We start from the raw sequence: 5,431 nt of genomic DNA, 5'->3' as shown, positions 1-5,431 counted from the left end.
GTACCTTTGACTGTATTGACAGAACTGTCTTTCACCCAGAGCATGCGCAAGCTTAGCTCATGGCCTCTTCCTCTTGGGGAGGTTTGACTCAGATGTTTGAGCTTGCAAAATCAACCCCAAAAAGGGCTTAGTTTTACCTTTCTCCTTAGGCAGAGTGTTAATCACCTTGTGATATACCGGTATGAAGAAGGAAGTCTACAGTGGAGAATTAAATAGATGTACCAGTTGGTTTGGGGAAAGAAAAGGACAAAAGGCTTTGTCAGTCAGCAAATGTCCATTAAGTGCCTACTGTGTGGGAGAAGTGGTTTTCCAGATAGAATAATGTTCACTGTCCCATGTTCTTCTTCATAAATCTAGAGTTATGCAAACTTCTATAGGGTATGATATGGGCTTCTTTTTGTCTTTGTCTCCTGTGGGATCAGCATCACACATAGTAGGCTGTGGCAACCACAGAGGTACTTGCTGCCAAAAAGACCTGAGCTCAAATCCTGCCTCAGACATTATGGTCACATTCACCTCTCCCAGGCTCATTTTCGGGGGGGGGGGGGGGTTTGTTTGTTTTTTGGGGTTTTTTTAGGTTTTTTTGTAAGGCAAAGGGAGTTAAGTGGCTTGCCCAAGGCCACACAGCTAGGTAATTATTAAGTGTCTGAGACCGGATTTGAACCCAGGTACTCCTGACTCCAGGACCAGCACTTTATCCACTGTGCCACCTAGCCGCCCCTCCCAGCTTCATTTTCCAAATATGTAAACTGGGGATAAGTGCCAGCCTCCCCAAGATTGCTACCTGTGTGACCTTGGATAAGTCATTTACTTCCCTCTCACATGAGGCAGTTGGCCTGACTCAAGGTCTGCAGTCTATTTCTTTGTAATTGCTGTGAAATGTGGCACAAAGGCAGGGAACCAGGCTCACTTCATGTCTCATTGCCTTAGCAGCAGTGTGGAGAGCATCCGTAGGAGTAGTATCCAATCTGCTGATCTGCATCCATGGGAGTAGTGTCCTAATTGGAAGCACTGAAAACACATTTCGGGCCCAAAATGGAAAAACAAATCAGTATTATAAAGTCATCTCATGTGTATTAATAGCCAATTGCTTTGAAACTCCAGAATGTTGGTTGACACCAGTCCTCTGTATCTCTTCTTTTTTCCATCTCTCAGCTGATCGTTTTTTCCTTGTCATTAGCACCAGCTAGGAGGGCACCTGGGGATGATAAAATGGATTGACAGGGAGCTAGCTGACATTATTGATATTGGTTCATTGATTTAAGAAAAATGTTTTGAAGTGTTTTGTGAAAGATGGGAGTAAAGCAGAAGGAATTACAAGAGAAAAGACATAATGGTGGCCATGGCAACATAAGAGTGATGGAGAATACTCTTTCAAGATGTATTAGAAATATCTTGGATCCAGGAGATCCTGGGCTAAACAGGATCAAGGTGGAAATAAACCAGATGGACAATGAGAAAAGTTCAGAAGATTGTGGGACTAGAGAGAATGAGAACAATTTCAGTGTTGTTCGACGGGAATAACTTTGGCGTGTAGGAAAAAAAAATGAATGAGATTTAGGCATGTATTAGAATATAGGGTCATTTTTTAGAGGCTGGAAGTAAGCTTAGGTCAACAACTCCCTTACTTTACAGATGAGAAAACTGAACCCCTCCCCCCAAGGTTAAACAATTTCCTTCAGGTCCCCTAGCTGGTGTACCTGTCTGGGGTTGGTTTAAACCCAGCTGTCTGACTCAAACACTCCATCTACCATGGATTCTTAGTGGGTAACTTTGTTGAGATTTCCAAAGAACCTGATGAATCCAAACTGTTCTTAAAATCTTCTGAGAGGAGCTGACTTCTCTTCTGACCTACTAAGAACTTCATTTAGCGTAGGCAAGTCTGGCAGTCAGGGGATTTGTGTTCAAATGTCAGTTCTTCCCTCATATCTCTGTGGTCTTAAAGAATTTACTTAACAAAACCATGGTTCCCTTTTCTTATCTATTAAATGGGAGTTAGAATGGTTCTTGTCATAACAGATGAAGTGCTGTTGTACTTGAATCTAGAACAACTTGGGTCCAGATCTCCATTTCTGACACTAGCTTTGTGACCTTGGTTGAGCCTTAGTTTCCTCAACTGTAAAATAGGGAGAATAACATCTCTAGTTATTTTGCCTAATCTCAGCACACAGTTAGGAGGTTCAATTGTGATACTGTGAATAAAACACCATGAACCTTTTAAATAGTAACATTTCAGCTCTTTTCTACTCCTTTCTGTCTACCTGAAATGAGTCTGTTCAATTCTCTATGACACAGACTCAAATCTGGCCTTTTGGGATGGTGACATAGCTCGCTTCCTCCTACCCCAGGAATGGAGGCTTATGTTTCTCCCTAGTATGGGGAACTTTTGTCTGTGACTATTGTGTTAGTTTAGTGGAAAGAGATTTCATATTCTCTTGCCTGTGGCTGTTTCACTTTTACCATGTTTTTAGAAAAAAAAATCCCCTTTCTTCTTTCCTAAATCTCTCTCTCTTGTTTTTCCCCCTCCAGCTTTGTTGTTATTGTTTTTATTACCAGATCTCTCAGTGCTCTCTGAGCACTGCAGGAAATTGTTACGATATCAGTGAAGTTGTGGCAATGGTATGAGTTATTTTTTTTGAGTGCAAATTGCTTAAATGACTTTTTTTTCTTCTTTAAGTCAAGCAGAAATTGAAGGTAAATCCTCCCCATAAACTTTAGGTCAAAAAATAAAAATTAAGTTGTCACAAAAATTCCATTTCTCAATTTCATCGACAAACACCTGCAGGATTTTGCATAGTCACTTCTTGCCCAAGAATGGGATAAAAACTGGTATCTACTCAGGAAGCTGCATTCTTGAAGTCCCCTGTAAAAGGAAATCACAACTATCTGGAACATTTATTAGTTCTATTGTCCAAAGAGAAATAAATGAACCAGTCCCTTCTCTCGTGAAGCTTAAATTCTATTGTAGTAAGCTCCATATATGTCCTTGATAAGTAGATCCAAAATAAAGATCCAAGTACATCCAAAGTGCTGGCCAGTCAAGGGAAAGGGGAGGTACTGTTAGCATAAAGAAGAAGGTAGAGAAAGAGGATATGGGAAAATTCTCATTGTAGGAGATGCTATGTGAGTTTTGAAAAAACTCAGGGTGCAGAGTGCTGGGTCTGGAGTCAGGAAAACTTCCCAAGTTTAAATCTATCCTCAGATTCTTAGTAGTTGTGAAAGCCACTTAACTTTGTTTTCCTCAGTTTCCTTATCTGTAAAATGAGCTGGAGGAGGATATAGCAAACCAGTCTAGTATCTCAGCCTGGAAAAACCCCACATGGGTCACGAAGAGTTGGATGTGACTGAATCAACAGGAATTCCAAGCAGTGGAGACGAGGAGAGATTACATTCCAGACATGAAAAGTCTATGTATGGAACAATCTACACAAACCATAGAGGATGAATATGTAATGTCTAGAAGCAGGTAGTAGAGGATTTAAATGGATCTGGGTCCTAAAGGCAAATGGAGCTTCTTGAGCTTGGGAATGACATGGGAACAGTGCAGGATGGACAGTGTCTTCAATAAAAAGAGAGGTTAGAGAGAGAGGTTTGGGGGAAGGGTGAGAAAGAGTTCTATTTTGGATATGTTGAATTTGAGATGCTTGCATGACAGTCAACCAAACTTGTTCAGTTGGCAGCTGATGATGTGGAACCAGAGCTAAGGAGAGATTAAGGGTACATGTGTAGATCTGGCTGGGAGTCATCTGCAGAGAGTTGATAAACTGAATTACTGTGGTCTAAAAGATGGAGTAGAGGAGGAGAAGAGTGCAGAAGAAAGAGGGAGGGAAGATACAAAAGGAGGAGTGGACGGAGGAAGTATTGAAAGAAGGAAGAGATCTTTGATTAAGCATTTACTATGCTTAATTGGAAGCACAGTAAGAATGTACAAGGACTTACTGGGTCCTTTGAGGTACTCCCACTGCGGCTGCCCCAGCTCTGTGTGTGGCTTTGTATCACCTGGCCACAGGAAGGAGGAAGGTTTCCATAATGGGCAGCTGCTAATAAGTTGGAAGTCTGTCTAATCGGTGGGCAAGAATCTCATTGCCTTCAATTCAATATCCAAGCAGACACCTGCACATTTATACTTAATTAGCAATTGTTGGGGAAAGGTCCTGTGCTGGGATGATGTACCTCATTACCATGGTGACCCCTTAGGCATTCCATCATGACCTTGCTTCAGGTAAATGTTTGAGGGACCTGCTCTATTTAGGCCGGGTCGAAAAAGAGCTATTAGGAGTTTTCCAGCATGGAATAGGTTGCCAGGGGATGTTTAGCTAGGCTCATGTGGGAAAGCCAACCAGTTCACCTTTCCAGGTGTCCCCAGTATCAGTATTTCAATGTACAGCTTACAAATTGTTATGAAGTAAAAATTCAGAACATTGGATTATTTCCAATTGTTAAAGCTTTTGTAAAGTGTAAAGCATAGCTAATAGATATTTGTTGCTATTCATTTGTTTTCTTTTATGTTCAACTCTTCATGACCTCATTTGGAGTTATCTTGGCCAAGATACTGGAGTGGTTTTCCATTTCCTTCTCCATCTTGTTTTACAAACAAGGAAATGAGGTAACCAGGCTTACATGACTTTCCCAGAATCACACAGATAATAAGTGTCTGAGGCCAGATTTGAACTCAGGAACCTGACTTCAGTCCTAGCACTCTATCCACTGAGAGAGAGAGAGAGAGAGAGAGAGAGAGAGAGAGAGAGATGTAAATTGGCAAATAGACATTCATAGAAATAGATAGGTCTCATCAAAGACTATACTTTATATGCTATTACCTGGCTATAACACTGAGCCTTAAGAACATTTAAATAGATGTCACTACATTAAATACTAATGACCTTCTTGTTGAGTAAGGTGAAGACCTTCCAGAATGCAGATATGTAGTAGAAGAAATCACATTCTTTGTGAAAGAAGATAAAGTCCACATCATCCATCCCTGCTACCCTAGGGTACGCCCAGGGCAATGAGGGGTTAGGACTTCCCTTGGATTTATACTGCAACTTGACAGAGATGTCACTTGAACCCGGGACCCTTATAAGTTCTCTTAAATTCCTTTAAATGTTCTGAATCTATTTTCCTATTATCAAAATTGGGATAATAATGACTTAATATTAATATTTAAGATAAAGACTTAAGATCTTTGAAGAAAACACATTATATGAACTTTATTCTTGATGGGTCTATTCCTTTATCTGCTTTTGCTTCCCATTTTGTTTTTTCTGCATCTAAATACGTAAGCTAATCAATCCACTAACATCTATTAGCTGCCTACCACAGACAAGACACTGTTCGTTGCTAAACTGCACAAAGTTAACAAGTCTTATTATTATCATATAACTCATTTCTATCCAATTTTATGCTATATTGAAACAAAAATTACAATTCA

The 5,431-nt window shown here is 40.3% G+C and overlaps 1 protein-coding gene across 4 annotated transcripts in view; it reads left to right on the top strand.

Moving 5' to 3' along the window:
* Window positions 1–5,431, top strand: part of MED12L (mediator complex subunit 12L) — a 581,984-nt gene that overhangs the window by 357,346 nt on the left and 219,207 nt on the right. The gene's annotated exons all lie outside the window — the stretch shown is intronic.

The sequence above is a fragment of the Macrotis lagotis genome, chromosome 6 (assembly GCF_037893015.1).
Source record: "Macrotis lagotis isolate mMagLag1 chromosome 6, bilby.v1.9.chrom.fasta, whole genome shotgun sequence".
In the NCBI taxonomy this organism is placed as follows: Eukaryota; Metazoa; Chordata; class Mammalia; order Peramelemorphia; family Peramelidae; genus Macrotis; species Macrotis lagotis.
This window is presented reverse-complemented; position numbering and strand designations above follow the sequence as displayed.